Below are 17854 nucleotides of genomic sequence, written 5' to 3'. Positions count from 1 at the left end.
ACAGATAAAGTAAAAAAAAGATATGTCTGAAAAATAATTTGTAAAAATGTGATTTGGAGATCTTTTTTAAATCTTTATTTTCTTTGAAGTTTATTATAATTATTATTTTCTACAGTTACACAACAGCCGGGGTATCAGAGCCTGTTTATTTACCTTTTCGGAAACATTTTCGTCCACGGACAAATCAGAGTGTGGCACTGCTGACTGTTACACACTTAGTCAAATTACACTGAAGCCCCACCCAGAATGCCAGAGTCCCTGTCTCATACACCAACACACTGCAGCAGGAAGTGAGCATGACGACGCAGTAGTCAGAACCAAACATTCATACCTCTACAGCCAAATCAGTGTCAACACCTAACACCAGGTTACAAAGTCATGAGTCACACGTTGGTCTCTTTCATTTTCGCCGAAACCACTGTGATGTGTTTGTGCTGACAAGTTGCAGTGTGCGTGTGTGTGTGTGTGTGTGTGCAATTACACCTGCATTTCCTCATTGTTCACATACACAATAGCATAATTGTCATACATGAAACTGTTATTACATGTTGTAGATATAGCCGATGCCCCAGAAATGACCTTTTTACATTGAATTTATTTCTGGGAATTTTGGAGACGCTAGGCTCGGAGGAAATTGCTCATATCCTGTGTGGAGCTGGAAGAGGAAGTCTCCTGTGACACTGGGAATCTCCAGTCTACTGACCCACATCACCGGGCTCTGGATCCTGCTGCGCTTTGGCTACCAGCACTACTGCTTTGCAGCGTTAAAGTTTATACTTCATGGCCTATGGAAATTTGAATTGTCATAATTCTGATGTCAGTAATTGGAGAACATGTTGCATTATTATGTTTGGTGCAGTTATACTTAACGGTGCCCTGAGGAGTTGCATGTAAACAAACAACAGTTTTGCTTTTATTCAGTGTTTCTCTACAAATCACATTTTTACTTGAGGCCTGCATGCATTTCCTTTCACATCAAACATGTTTTTTTATGTTTTGAATAATAAGCTAGCTTTATATGTGTTTGGGTCCTTTTTCATTACTGGAATAGCATGAAACTTTCACCTCCATGCTCATGCACAAACATGTGGCTCCTTTTGTGCATAATAGTAGAGCACAAGGTGCAAACAACTCACCAAAACATAGCACCATAGTGCTAATACTGTCCAACAAGGTATCTTAAGGGTGCTTAATAGTGCATTCATGTAATGTCGGCACAGTGTAAAGAACAGCAAAGCCTTCTGTTCACGTATTTGGTAGCATTCACCGTATAACGCTAATCTTATAGTCACACCTGATATAATATATCTTAAATTTGCTTGTTTTTTTTCCATATATATTGCAGTTTGTAAACAATTGAAGCCAGAAACAAACACTGGTTATTGCTCTCTGAATTGATTCTATTAGTGCCAATGTAGGATATTATTTAGATAACATTAGTAGTTCTTTGCGGCAAGTGGGAGTTATGGCAACTTCCCAATATTTCAGACTTTGAATTAAGCAGCTGAGGCTGACGTGACTTGATTTTCTCACTGGGTTGCACGTAATAATGGTCTGAACGATGTGACGTGAATGAGGTATAACTCTTAATGTCAATCCTAGTACTTCCAGACATATTGGGTACAATAGCGGAGCAATGGTAGGGGCGTGTGTGGTATCCGATTGGAGACCATTTGAGCTATTTGTCAATTTTTCCTCCATTATGACAGGTTCACAGTTTTAGTGGTGTGATCCAACTTATCCAATGTCTCCCTGTGAAAATAACATCCAGTCCTGCTCACTGATTTTTAAAGGTGTCAAAATGATATTTGCAGTCTGTGTGTGCTCGTATGCAAATATCTTGCTGGGCTACAGGCACAATAAGATAACTGAAAAGCATGTTAACAGATGGGGGGCTGCACATAAATCTGGAGCTCTCTGCTCCTTTCTGCCTTTGGCATGTTGTGCTTGGTTACAAAGTAATTTGCTGATCAATGGGTGTGCTCAAATTCACTGTCTGGCTACTGAGATTTCAGTGTGTCCTAATCCTGCTGCCTGTGGGCTTTTAGCAAAAGAAAACACTAGGATAAATATACACTCCCTGGGAGATCAATCTTTCATCATCACAGGCACTGAAATCAAAAGCAGAAGGTGGGAAAAAACCTACGGTTCCCTGAGACGATTTCACACTGACTGACTTCCTGTGGAGCCAGAGTCTTGGACTCGATGCCGCAGTTTTACTAAAACAAGTTACCATGGGCAACACATAGCCTTGACTACAGCTCTGAATAAACTGCACTAAATCCAACGCGCGAAGCTGTCCACCGCAATACTTGTCACACTTGTCATGTGATGTGAGACTGAATGGTGTCCAGTGTTGGGGATCAGTGCGCTGACAGGAAGGAAGGGTGTCTCCATCCAAGACTTCCTGTCCCGCTGAGTGACTCAGTGTCGGTCCTTGTGCCGCTCTTTTCCTTTTCCCTTCACTCTTCTTTTCCTCTCTGCCCCAGGGCATGCCTAAGACTATCCTCACTAATATATATATATATATATATATATGTACGCACATGATGACAAGACTCCAGGATGTCACTATGCCCAAGAGCTAGTGCAGCACATAACCCCCGAAAAGCTGTAAATTATTGTTGTTTTTGTACAAATTGAACAAACAAGATATAATGTAAAAATGTGTGAGCTTTAAAAGGTGCTGGTAGACAAATGTTGTTGCCTTAAGATTCACTCTGTTTGCCAATCTTTATGCTAACCTAAGCTAACCAGCTGCTCGCGGGAGCTTCATATTTACCGTTCACGAGTAGTATCGTTTTTTTTTTCTCTAATCATTCTCGGTAAGAAAAGCCAAAAAGCTTTTACCCCAAAATAAAACTATTCCTTTTATCTGTGTTCTGTATTAGTTTAATAGGACTCCATTATCCATTATTATGTCTTCAAAGCTGTTTTCCACATGTAACAAAACATCCGACAACAAACCGCTCTGTGTTCTCAGGATAATTACTCAAACAGGCACATCACATCTTCAGTATCTTAATGTCTTCCCTTGATCCTCTTTCAATTTGGAACAGCGAGTTGATCGTGATACTACCGATTGATATCTGGGTTGTGTATCTCCGAGTCTGTGAATCTGTAATGAGATGCCATCCAATTAAAAAGGTGCGCAGGCCTAATCCTTGCAGCAGCAGTGTGTCTAGAACAATCTAAAACAAATCAATGAACAAGATTGAACAGATGAGTGCAGGAGAGGGAAAAGTGTCGGACAGAGGAGAGGAAACGGAGGAGAGGAGAAAACACAGGGACATGAGGGACGAGAGGAGGCCACACTGATGGTCTCTCATTGGAGCTAATGCCATTAGTGTCACCGTGCAGGCGGATCATATGACACAGAGTCATTATTGCTCCTTATTTATTTACCCTGACGCACACACACATTCCAGCATGTCACACATCCTGTATAGTTAGGTTCCCCCCTCTAGCCTTGAAGCCAGACAAATGGTTATCCAAACATGCTCATGGGCTCACACCAATGACGCCTTCTCTAGAATGTGTCACACGTGAGCGCACATCTCTGAATGCTCTGTTTCCTCTTCCTGCACCACGTAGCCAGCCTCCAGACTTGCCTTCTCATGTCATCTCAGGGTGCGTAAGCCTCCAGACCATATGGGCTCTGAGGGGCTTAGTGGACCTCCAGCCAGCCCTTCCCCTTGGAGGGCCTGCTGTGTGAGGGGGATTCAGGGGCCATGCTGTCATCTTTTCAGGTGTTTCAAACTTCCTGTCCGGAGAATAAAGAGAAGTCAGAGGGGTTATCATTTTGTTATCTTGCTCTCCTTTCCTCTCCTCTTTCGCCCGCCTGTCTGACTTTATTCTAGCCCTAACGTTTTGCATTATTCGTAAGCAAATATAATATTCATTGCTTTAATCAGCACGGCTTTAGCTTGTTGTGTAATTATCATTTGGTTTGTGATCTGTGCTTCTCAGCAGTCCAGGGTGGGCAGATGGCTCTATCTTGCTCACTAATGACTCTCCGTCTCTCTCTTCCTCTTCTTCTCTCTATCACTTTTTTTCTTTTTTTTTCTTCATGTGCCCATAATGTGTTCATGTGTGAGCCTGCATGCCTTTGTGTCTGAGTGTGTGTGTGTGTGTGTGTGTTGTTTTAGGAATATCTTCTCTGTGGACCATATGGTACAACACTGCCTGCTGGGCAAAGATAAATCCCGCATGCAAAGGCGGCAGAGCCACCCGTACACACTTACACACACACACACACACACACTCCACACAATTGTTCCGACGTCAGTATCATGTACTTGTATTGTGCATTGTAATTAGTCTACACCTTCACGTTTGTTGTTGTATAACAGCAATACCCAACAGGCCTTTCTTCTGTTCATCTGTCAGTCTCTCTGCTCCCCTCGCTCTTGCTGTCGTCCCTCCTCCTCCTCCTCCTCCTCCTCCTCCTCCTCCTCCTCCTCCGCTGATTTGCTTTCCACCCGCCTGCCTATACTTGTCTACATCTTTAACCTTCCATCTTTCTCCGAAGCAAGTTGCCCCCAGCCTACCTGAGTCATCAGGCCTTTCCTGAGCCACTACGCAGAAGTCAACTCATAACTTCTTCCCACACGTCCAACCAGTTTGTCTATTTGCTTCGTCGGTTCAGCGAGCTGCACTTTCTCACTCTGTCTCCCCCTATTCTCTCTTTCTCCGTCTTACCGTCTTGTGTTCAAATATTTGGGATATTGTTCCAATCTGATTTGATTGTATGAACACAAGCAGTTCGAGCACTGCATCAAGAATCTCGTCCAGTTGCCCTCGACTCAGCTCTGGATAGACAATCGGACGGGTTATATGTATGTATTCGGTATACAAAAAGCTTAAATTATTATCCAAACTGTGCTTAGCAAACATCTTTCACAGTTTACAGACCAACTTCCTGGTTGCAACGTTGATGTCACATACAATTACGTGCTTTTGTTGAACCTCAAAATAAAATGGTTTAGATAATCTGACTAAACTGTTGTTTTGAGTGTCAGACCGCTTGTGTTTCTTGCCCTGCCAGAGCTTGTTGTCTTTCCTGTGTTGCCAGATCTCATCAGTTAATGTGGTGACTTCAATGGTATAACATAACTGATAGAAAGTACAGACAAAGCCATGAAAATCTGAAATATAAGAATATATATCATAAGCAGTTTTAATATTTTTAAGATGAATTGATTTGAAAAGTCTGCACTGCGTAAATACGCAGCAATAATGCGGCTTTGACAAACAATACATAGTGGACTTAATATTCACTGTGATAGATGACACATCTGAAGCAAGCGTTCTGTTGTCATAAATAATTGGAATAGGATTCCTGGAACTATGTAAATCTTTGTTTTGATCATAGCAAGCAAATGTGGTTTGTTTATAAGAAATCCAAACTTGCAAAAACCGCTGCTATCATCCCTGAACCGTATCTATGTTTGCTTGTCTGCGCGTCTGTCCGTCCGTCTGTGTGTTATACCTGCGTAGACTTGCAGCTGAGCCAGACTGCATGAAAAGAGAAGGTCACTGTCATCAAAGTACTCTAAAGCTCCCACGCTTCTCCTCTAGTCAGGCTCTCTCGCTCTCCAATTAGGCACATCACATAAAACCATTTACCTCGCTGTCTCAGAACACCGAGGTAAACGATCAACTACATGGGTGTTTTCTTTGGGAATGTGGGGAGAGACAGATTGTAAACCCCCCCGTGGCACAAATCCTCCACCCCCACTGCATCCTGTGCCACAATGGCTGCTAACTGTCGAACGTGGTAACATGGATGAGGGCACAGCTGGAGGAGAAATGGAAAGAGACGTACAAAGAGAGGGGCGGAGAGGGAGACGAGGCGGTGTGAAGCCAGTTAACTGAGACCGATTTTGACTATTTTTGATGTTTTTCAACCAGTCAGACGGATACAGGCGGGGATGAAGTGAGAGGCAGACACACACGCGGAGGAAGGTGAAGGATAAAGAGAACAGGAACAAAAGCAACAGCATTTAATATGAAACTGAATTTCAGAGGTGGCCTATTGCTTAGTCTCCATGACAACAACACATTTAACCAGCATTTAATTGGTGCTGTCTGCACTTGTCTGTTGTATCTCCATCCAGCTCCCTCTGTGTACAGTAATTACACTGTGATTTGTGGGCATCGTGTACCAGCACAGACCTGCCTACGATATGGTATATCTTGTTATGTCGGGTTTGTAAAGTTAGACTGTAATATGTGACTGCCACTGCAGATTAGGCTTGCATTTTTAGATCACCAAAAAGGATAACTAACCATTACATGCAAAGAACAGGAATGTGGTGCCTGCACTGTACACACTGAATTGGACATTTCTTTTGCCAGGCAGTGTTTAAAGATTTGGGAGTGCATTGTGAGAGATCTTTTGAGAGCATGAGCGTTAGTAGATGAGTCATAGATGACAGGTTCTGTGGAACTAGCGCAAGGATTTGTACCGGTTTGTACTTGCATGTGTGAGAGAATGGGTGTCACATGTTTGTGTCACATCCTATTTATCTTCTAAAAGCTGCTCGTATCGGACAAAGGGATTAGCTATCTGCTCATTTTCCAGCAAATTTGATGCTAGTGTAGATTCTTTGTTTGAATGTTGGGTCCAAAGGCAACCTTTTGCGGAGAATTTCCTCTCGCTTCCATCATCCAAATACCAGTGTAATAAGTAATTAGTTGCAGTTTTAATTGTTTAGTTTCAGGTCGGGACTTGTGTGAAGAGCAGGCTTTTGCACAAAATTCAAGTCTGGAGAGCTTAAAACATTAAACTGTGTTTTTGGTTTTGACATTTTGCTTCAAGCATGTCTAGTGTTCAGCCTCTGTCTAACCAGTACTTCTTCAGGTTTCAGTATTTGGTGTAATAGCTGATCATAGAAGTGCACAAAACATTTAGGAAAAGTGAGTTCCCTGGTTGGCAAACAGCAATTTACCACTTTTCAAGGTGCAGAGCTCTGAATGTGTCTCTCAGCCCCCCCCCCCCCCCCCCCCCCCTACGGGTTATTTGTCTATTTTCAGAGAACTGTAGGCGGTGAGGAGCAAGTATTCAAGCCAGGACAAGATGAGATGTTCTGTTAAGAATGTAACAGCTGCAGGGACATACAGTAGATGTACATGCACAAGGAGAGGACAATAAGCAGATAGGAATCACTGTTAACAGAAATATAGGATGAAAGGAGCCTGTATGTAAATACAAACAACAAACTAAGCTATAGGCTATTCTTGTGTAGCTCATAAAAGACAAGGCTGCAAGCCTTCATAGATGTGTTGTTATCACCTTGATACAACTTGATGTTTTACTGATTTAATGAAAATTGCTTTTAAATTTTAGATTTTTGCCTTGAATGATCCGATAAGTAAAGCTCCAAGACAAATTTGACCCTAAAGTTGAAACATTTTCAACCCACTAACTCCTACGGGCCACACTCCCACATTTACAGGCAGTTTACTTAGTTTACTCACCCCAAACACAATTCACATGTATTTGTTTGTGAAGGGCGAATCAAATGATTTTTTATGTAAGTCCCTAATAACTTATATATATAACATGAAATATTTACTTACGCTCATTTAATTATTTTGTCATTTTCATCAAATGTGTGAGCCTGTAAGTTTGTGGCAACATTAACACTTTTCTTTATATTTAATTGTATTAGAGTCAGATAAAAATTAAGCTATTTGAAGAAATAAAACCATTGATATTGCAGTTATTATTATTATTGATATTTTGCGCCCGTGCGGTCAGTGGGACCCCAAAACAACAAGGTAGTGAAGTCAACAAAGCACACGCGTTAATAGAAAAATGAGGAGAAAGGAGCAACCGTTCATCAAAAACATACAGTAGGTGTTTTGATGTAAAAACACCCTCAGCTGTGCATTCCTGTGAAGTGAATTCATTCCTCACGCCTCCTGGGGAACACACACCAACTCACTTACTTACACTCACACACATTCTCTCTCTCTCATACACACACACACACACACACACACACACACACACACTGCAGAGTATTGTGGCTGTGTCTGAGCCTGCAGTTGATAAGATAGGGTTGGGTTGCACAGCTTGCAGGCAGATACTATTGTAGCCGTTGACAGGAAACTGAAACAGGGTGGGATGGTGCGGCTCCAAATCTACATGCCTGTTTGTGTCTGTGTGTGTGTGTGTGTGTGTTTGTGTGTGTGTTGTGCTTGTGTGAACGTGTGCCCTCTCCCCTCCTGTCAAACGCTGGCCCAATTGTTTCCCAAATATACTGTTTTCCCCTCGATGAATGCCTCGTCTTACTCGTGGGCTGAGTGGGCTCTTGTGCTCTGCGTAAATGAATGTGTCCGCCCCAAAAAAAAGATTAGAGAGAGAGAGAGAGAGGAGCCATACTGCAGGTCAGTCTGCATTCTGCCATTTGGCCACCAGACGGGACAGTAGGGCGACTGTACTGGCTGGCACTATTGTATTCTTGTGAATGGAGGCCCTGTCGTCGACCCACAAACACACTGACCTAGCTCTGTTTTCTATCCAAGTCACTGGGTTCAAGTGCTGCTTTGTGAATTATTGATGCTATAGGCATGTGGGATTCTCACATATTTCACGTGCTAATGTAATCCAAGTGTGAAAACAAGAACTTCACATCTAGTATGTGGGATAAACGTATGAATAGGCTATTGTATTTTTGGACATTGGAAGTATAATATTTCCCCTGTCACATCACAAAACAGGTTTGCTTTTGTATTCTTTTAATTTCCTCTTATCAGTTAGACAAACCGAATCTACACTAGCCTTTCATATTACATTCAGTGTTACAATTATCGCAACATTTAGCCTCCGTCATGTGGCTCAATGGTGTACTGCATATATAAATGTTTAATAAAATGTTATGTATGAAATTCTCCAAAATGATTTGGCAACCCAAATAAAATCTCCTGCGACCCACCTGTGGGTCAAGTGGTTCTCTGGTTTCTCAGAGAACCACTTGTGAAGCTTAGAGTGAATGAAATAAGTTCAAGGACTGAGGGAAAGCTGTGAGAATACTCACAGGATACAACGTCAGGTGTTTGTCCACATATCCAATGAATTTATTCCAAAACATCCGACCACAATTATTATGACTCAAAGTTAAACAAATAAGCTCCACTTATGATGATTATGACTCACAAACCAAATCCAGACAATCAAAGTAGATTTGGTAAGTCGACACTATAAACAAAGTTCCTTCTAGTTCATTCTTCTTCTCGCCACATGCACAAACCTAAGAGGTATGAAACAGCGCAAAGCACTTTGTGTATTGAATCCAATACAACCTGTATTCCAGGTTCAACGGCAGGCGGAATGAACTCTGCGGCCTCTTTTACATACTGTCTTTTACTTCGGGTTGTGATCTGAAAGGGTGTTACAGTGAAGTGCTCCATTAGTCTGTGGTGGGGGGGGTCGCATTCAAACCGCTCGTCTGGGAGAGGAGCCTCTCTTCCAATGTGCCATCCTCAGAGAGAGGGAGATGAAGGAGGGGTAAGCTGAGTGTGGATGGATGACTCACAGTGTGTAGGTGCAGGAAAAATAGATTAAAGTCCTCTGGACCCTGAGGCCTTTTATTTTGTCTCGCATTTATCTTGTAAGAGTGAAAGAATGGTGCAAAAATAAAGACTGTTGCTCAGAGCAACGTGACAGCTAAAGACCATCTATCTATCTATCTATCTATCTATCTATCTATCTATCTATCTATCTATCTATCTATATATCTATCTATCCATCCATCTATCTATCTATCTATCTATCTATCTCCTACCTACCTAACCCACCCACCCACCCATCCATCCATCCATCCACCCACCCATCCATCTCTCTCTCTATCTAAATATTTGTTTTCTGCTTCCCTGCCTCTGTCTCTCTCCTGCTGTGTGGGCGTGTAAAGTGTCAGTCAGCAGAGCTTTTACATTGTTCTGAGATGAAGAGCAGGCATCTGCATTATGGCACCACTCATTACATGACTGACATAAAACAAGATGAGGCATATGCGAGGACTGGAACAAAGATGATAATGAGTGTGATAATCTGTGATGTTTGCATGTAAATAGATTTAGATTTTGTTGCTGTCAAATATAAAATTATAGTTTTATCAACGAGCAACTCCACCTGTTTTAGACAATTTACCAGCTGAGAGTACTACACAGACTATGACAACTGTTGTACAATGCCCTCTGTGGCTCTGAAGGAGCTTTGTTGAGGCCAGAAAAATTGTAAACTGGGCGTGAAGACTTTGAAAGACTGTATAGAAAATTATTAAGGACTAAAGGTGTGGATCTCTTGGCCTCTGCAACATCGATTGCAAGACAAGTCTTGAAGGAGCACTTCACGGTTTTTACACATGAAGATCAGTTTACTCGTCATTGGGAGGATAATGAAAACAGTTGAATAATGTACTTCCTGAGAAAAAGAGTTTGAGAAAAAAAACCCTGGTGATGTAGAGAGGTTGTCTCAGATTAGGCTTGCCAAATTTTCATCAACTAGTCCTGTGGTGCAATCTGGAACGATGGAGTTTGAAAGCTGTGGGTACCATGCCGAACAGGTCTTATCAGTGTCGCTACAGATTTGCATTATGGCAGTTTTGGGGGATTTTAACGCATGCTAATGACTGAAGATCAGGTTATTTTTCCTCTGCTGCATCACTTTTAACCTTTGTTTTCAATTAAGATACTTAAATCATTTAGTCTAGCACTTACATCAAATTGGGTTATTTGTCAGTGATAGATTAAAGGTTAATATAGCAGCAGACGACTATTTGCTATGTAAATATATAGTGGAGTCATGTCCATCTGAGCAGAGAATTAGGTCGCTCTGCCTGTGTGTGTTGTAATGAGCTTCTCTGTGCTTTGTTTACGTAGCCAGCTGTGCATGCTTTTCATGCATGTGAGTCCTAGTGTGTGCTAATCACCACCACTCTGCACTGCGCTCATATGGTGGTTACCGCCGAAAGCACCGTCCCAACCTCACAGTTAGGTTAGGTAGCATGTTAAGGTGATAGCCCTTTAACAGGCCGAGAGATAAAACTACTACAAGGCAATAATACATGTGCTGATGCAATGCAAAAACACTATAACTGTGTGTCCAAAACCACCTCTTGTTTTCTGTACTTCACTATATTGCCATTCCACCATTTCAATTTGTGTGAGAACGATTTTAAAGAGTTGCAACTCTGTTGAAAGCTGCCTTTAAAATCTCTATTTTACTACAATAGGAAAAATACATTTGAAACCCAAACTGGCTCACGGTCAGGTACAGAGCAGTAATAATGAAAAACAAAATATCTAAACCTGTCAAGACAAAGCATGCTCAACAGTCTAGCGAGTCCTTGAAGGGCATAGTTCACATACGTGTCCAACACTTCATTTCACTGCTCACTGATGATAATAATGAACGAGAGAACAAGGGAGTGATTTGGGGCAAAGCTCTATTTTTGACCAAGAAGTTGAAAAACCAAAATCTGAATTACGGCGTACCGCTTTAACGGTTAAGACATGAGCTCACTTCTTTCCCTGGTGAGCTCATGCTGCAGTGTCTTTGTTCACTCATGGCCAAGATTGCTTCTTTGGAAAAAAAAATAAAACCTCTACCTGTTCCTCCCCACGGTGACTTAAAATCTCAACCATTCACCCTCAGAGATTTCCCACTATCGTTTTAGTCACCCTGCAGTGGAAGGGCGTACATTTGTCAGTGATGTCAGTCAGTATGCCCTGATGATATCATTGTTTTTGTGGAGGCGAGCCATCTTAAATGATTTATTGTAGATATATCTTCGCCCTGCAGACTTTGATTATGTGACAGTGACTTGATATTACTGCCTCAGTCTCAGAGTGTAAGCCGTGTCAATACATCCCGCAGGGTATTTCCAGAAAATCACATTTGGAGAAGGACAGAGAAAAATGTCTTTCATAATGTGTCACGAGTGCTGGGAAGCATTAACACGGTGGTGAGTGTCATGTCTCTCCTCCAGCTGCTCCAGTGTTTTTTGTCACAAGGTTCATGTGACAAAAACGTGTGTGCACTTTTTGCAACTTTGCAAATTTGCGACGCCGACACTCACAGAAAAAAAAAAATGTCCGCACCAAATTGACAAATTGACATATAGTGTCAGTGTATAGAAAGAAATTAAAACCAGTTGAAAAACACAGAGACAGGAATTTGGCCCGCAAGATGAGAGAGAAAGGGATGCTGCCAAATTTTGTCAGCGGCAGCAGACGTGGCATGTTGGACTGAACTGTCATTCAGCCGTATTCTGGGCTGCTTCAGAAGCAGTGGGTCTACGGCAAGCTGAGAAGTGTGGGAGGGAGGACTGACAAGAGAGGGAGCAGAGGGATCTATTCAGAGAGCCTCTTTGTGTTATGACTGAGTGACAGGACAGTGAGGTGTGTTAGAGGGCTGACAATCCAAGTGATTTAGAGGGACTTTAGTGTTGAGCGTATTATGTGCTCATGTCAAGCAGAGGAGGTGGATGATTTTTTTTTGTGTATATATGTATATATTGTTGTATATGTATGTAGGTGTGTGTGTGTGTGTGCTGTGACAGGAATGAAAAGAGCTTTTTTTTTCCCCCTGTCCCTCAAAATACACACACAAATACCCAGTTTATTCAACTACATCCAGTTTTGTAGGTTCAGATTGACCTTAGCATGCGTCAATAGTGATCAGCTTCAATAGACTTTGACTCACAACCTTGTCACCAAGCAAAAGAGACAGAAGGAGGGAGGAAATAAATATGGAAGAGGGGGGAAGAAAAAAAAAACATGCTATGAAGATGCCTGAGGAAACTGGGCTGGAAGAAGACTGAAATAGCCTTTGGTGCAGTATGACTAAGACTTTAATTGCAGAGGGACAGAGATGTGGCCCTCTATTGTGTGTGTGTGTGTGTGTGTGTGTGCATGTGTTTGCTTGTGTCCAATGTGTCGCTGTTTCTTTGTTTGTCTCCACCACAAAGATATCGCTTATCATGCAGTTTGGAGGGAATAAGTTTATTGACTGTGTCTTCCCTGATTTACCTGTCAGTTGGTTTTGCGTGTGTGTTTTTTATTTGTATTTATTTGTTTGTTCGTATCGCCTGAGGGTAAATTGCAGTGGCTGTTTGGCGACCTTGTGTCCAAACACAAACACACACACACAATCACTTAACAATATCCCAACATTCCTGCGTCCTCTGTCTCTTTTCACACTTCCTCTTCCAGTTTTGATGTGATTTGCGCCACAAGAGCTTCTTCTTCTTCTTCTTCTTCTTCTTCTTCTCCCTGCTTCCATACCACAATCTGTCCTTTTTGCTTTGCTTCTGTTCCTCTATGAGACGTTCTGCCACCGGGTGAATGGCAAGCCCCTTGTTGCATGTGTGTTTGTAAGTGGAAAGACAGAAAGGTGAGAACCTTCGGGACTTGTGTCTTGTCGTAAATCCCAAAGGTAAGCAATTATCCGTAATTACAGCCAACATATCGCTAATGGGTCTCAGTTGTTGCAGCTATTTACCTAAATTTCAATGATGAATCATTAGCTGCAGGGGGAAATTACCGAGGGAGAAGTATTAGGGTCCATCCGTTAATCAGTTGTTACACTGCATTAACAGAAGAATATTCACTTTGCAGTTCTGGTGAAGGTTTATATAACCCTCAGTCAGTCCAGCGGTGTAAAGAAACTCCAGAGGAAAGACACACATTCACAATTTCTTTCCCACTCTCAACTGCAGACCTTACTCCATAGGTCCCGGGGAGGAAGTGATGCCATCACCTCTTCCTGTTGGAGTTGTTGGTCCTGGTGGGTGTATGTGGAGTATGTGTACATAATGAGCATTATGAATTTATTGACCCCTTCCTCTTCATCAACAGAGAGTTGGATTGATGGCTGATAGCTTTCCTCCTCTATTTGTTTTAATTTATTCTCTTACTTAACCCATGAATGTGCCGTTCTGGCTGCAGAGACTCGTGGTCTTTTATTAAATGGTTGAATTATAATTCACTAATTATTACTCATATTACTTTATTTTAGACTTAAGCTCTTTATTCCACAACATAAGTATGAAATAACATCTGTACTTTTATAAGAGAAGAACTTTCAAAATGATAGCTTTTCATTGCTCATAAATATGTCTTTCTCCTGCATTTGAGTTTATGTTATTTTTGCATATATAATTGCACAAATTTATAATCTTTTTACTGTTTGTATGTGCGCTGACCTTTATGCATGCCTGCTGTGTTATTGAGCTATTGTCTTAAGATTCCATCGAGTCCCGTTATCACATTCACTGTTCACTGTACTTCATGGCAACATAATTAGCTCCACAGGGACTTATAGCAATATCACCTTCAGATTGTCATTCACAAGATACAACACGGTCAATACTTCATTTATATTCCTATAAAAAGTAGCTTTCAAACAAATACTTTGTGTGTTTTATTGATCTCAGGAACCGAGCTGATCAATGAGGGCAGTTTATTGACTCTGGAAGCAGTTGATTGCACTAAAACCAGTGAAGCCACAGCCTAGATTATTGTGTCTACCTAGTGCACAACATCTTGTTGTCTTCATTTAAATAGTCATTAATTAAAGACCAGATGGGATGAAGAATGTACTTGTGATTTCATCCATCAATATGCTGTCACAGGAGTGTTTGGGCCTCGGGGAAATGGCTCACTCCAATCTGCCAACGACACCTATGAAACATCATAAAGTGCAAATGAAAGCATCTGCACAGTATTTCTCTCATGACTGTCTCTTTATCTTCCTTTCTTTCTTCCTCTCTAAATATTCCTTCTACTGGTTATAGTTGTCAATGTGTAATGCTGTGCTTCTAAACCACCCTGCTGTTCTACCCAGAGGATCTGATCCAAACATGAAGCCACTGTAACAGGTCTGTGAGCGCAATGCGCCATGAGGTCTCCTATAACATCTACTGTCAGGAAGCTAAGGACACAGCCATCACCTCCAGCTTTGATCTGATTCCTTTTTTTCTCCATCCATGCCCAGTAGTGCATGTCCCAATGCCACATCTACTGCAACATGGCACACACGATGACGTCATCATCCCGTGGGCAAACGGCCAATGAGAACCCACAGGGGGGGGGGGGAGTCAATCTCGGGTCGTCGTCGCAATAACGCTGGCCAATCGGCACGAGCCTGATAGGCCACGTAACCATGGCGATTAGCCTGGGTTCAAATACGTGTATGTGTGGCAGATGCCCCCCCTGCGTTGGTTCCTTATGCACTTGTGTACGGGAGACGGGCCCGCTGCAGTAATCCTACGCTGTGGGTGGGCACACGCATGAAGGGGCACAGAGTTGTCATCGCTGGACGCTGAAGTGAACTCACATACAATAACGAGCTGCTGTCCTAGTTTGGTAACATATGGCTTATGCATTCATAATGTGATCCGTACATGTATTACACATGCTTCTTCTCCAGTTTGTTACTCACTTTTTTTTCTGAGCCCTTGTTACTTAGCTGTGGTAATTACAGCCATTTGCTCTCCTCTGCATTGTTCTCGGAGAGGACGGATGAGGAGACGTGTGGGTGGCAGTGAAGGGTGAGGGGAGGCCATGGACAGCGAGCAAACAACACTGCTGAGTAGGAGAAGTACAACGGGCTGTGAGTCAGAGGGAAAAGGAGGAGAGAGGGAAGAGAGAAAGATATAGGTGTGCTGAGAAAAGGTCAATGTGGAGGGCTTTTAAAAAAAAGAAAGAAATGCCAGAAGACGAGAAAAGCTCAGGAATGCTGTGCTCACACTATCCCTCTGTTTCATGGCTTTAATGTTAATATCTGGCCGAGACTCCAGCAGGTGACTCACATTGAACAGAGGAGAGAGTGGGGGGGGGGGGGGGGGGGGAGCGCTACTCAACCGAGGGCGCAACATGAAAATGTATTAAACGACATACAGCAATGAATTTCTCCTCCTAGAATACATTCATTTGTATTTGTATTTATTTGTCTCTCCTGCTTCGTCATTCACTGATTACTTGTTTGTGCCACGCCATCATCTCGACGCGGAATCATCTGACCCCTGCATTCCTGACTCCCAAGACGACACACAATGATGTTATTCCCATTGTCTGTGATCAAATTATATGCTACACTGCTTTGCACACCAAGCAGGAAAACACACACACCACAGTCATGCCAGCTGTTCATATACACAGCTCAGACTTCAACATCTTTCCAACATCTCGGTGTCACACATCTGCCTCTAGCAAGAGCTTTACTGGTGTATTTGCATTAATGGTTTGATTGTAGTCCTTGTATTCTCTAGGAGGGATAAGTCTTGAAGAATGTATAACCATGCAGGTAGTTTTTTAGACATGCAACTCTGAGATTTCTGCCTCCAGAACCATAACATAGAGATGAATGGGATTTCATTTGTAGTGCTCACAGTATCAACAAAATACACTTAAAACTTCAACAGCAGCCTGTCTTTTCAGAGACAGTGTCCCTGTTACTCAGTGACCCTTGTTGTGGACAATTTTCACTGGGACATTTTGTTTGCCCAAAGAAATGGCCTCTATAGAAACGTTTGACGGTGTGTTTCATGTGTTTCTGGTGCCTTTCATTTATTTATTTTTTAAATCCTGCGAGGATGTAATTCCATCCATTCTCTTTGTACTGCGGCAGAAACAGAAATACTAGAAACAATTATCTTGAAAACCTCCCAGAAAACCAGAGATTATATTGTTTTAGTTTGTTTGTTTTTGCAATTTGGGTGAAATGTCTCCTAAACAGTCCTAAACAAGTGAAAAGCTGAGACAAATAACATAACACACACATAACAGTTCATATACATATCTAAACGAAATCAGAGGACTGTGTACAAGGAAAGTCATGAAGCAAGTTTATTTGCTTTGAAAACAAGTAGTCTATCTTAACCTAAAGTATGGTTCGATGGATCATGTATCTAAAATACAATTTCAAAACTTAACACTCTTGATGTCGTTCCAGTGCGGTCTGACACCATTTACATATTGCACACTAAAGCAGAGAACACTTAAAGTTAAACCCTGCAGGTTAAGCAGCTTAAATACAAAGGAAAGGTGTCACTTCCTGTAATATAAACTACATTTAGGCTATAACCTATTTTACCTGTAAAGCATTTTGCGTGAGTATTTCTTTTCCATTTTTTTTTTTACTTTTACCTATTTTTTTCTCAGATCAGAATCTGTTGCTTTTAAATTTGAATGTGTGCAAATATTTAAGAAATACATAATAATTCATATCTTTTGTCAGTATTCTCTGAAGGATGAACTCAATGAACTTTGTGAGTGTTATCATTGGAGCAGAGCTGCCTACAGAGGAAGCCTGCAGGGAACGCTGGACTATTGATAGAGGGTCAGAAGAGTAGCTAATTCATACATGGAGTGGAGAGCGGAGATGACTCATTTGAAGATAAACTAGACCACTTACATACTCCATGCCTTTGTATGAGTAAAAGTGGGCGGGATCACAATGGTAGATTTCTTTTCTTTCTACTCACTCTTTTCCTCATAAACATACCTCCACCAGAAAACCTGGTTCATCCGCCCTGATCACTGAGATTTAACTTCCGCCTTCCTTGCAGCTCATCCCTCAAACAAACCTTTGCTTTAAATAAAAATACATTCCATGACTGTGAAAATGATGCGATTTTAAAGCCCTTATGTCACCACCATGCTCCACGAACAACACGAGTTACTTACCTGATTCAACAAGACAATTACAGTTTCCAGTCCAATCAAAATGTTATTTTTGTATTTCTTGTTGATGCAAACAACTCCTCCACAGTCTTCCACTTCATTTTCACAGCAATCAGAATCAGAATCAGAATTCCCCCGATGATATGAATGGCTTTAT

Source organism: Pholis gunnellus (assembly GCF_910591455.1).
Source record: "Pholis gunnellus genome assembly, chromosome: 9".
In the NCBI taxonomy this organism is placed as follows: Eukaryota; Metazoa; Chordata; class Actinopteri; order Perciformes; family Pholidae; genus Pholis; species Pholis gunnellus.
This window is presented reverse-complemented; position numbering follows the sequence as displayed.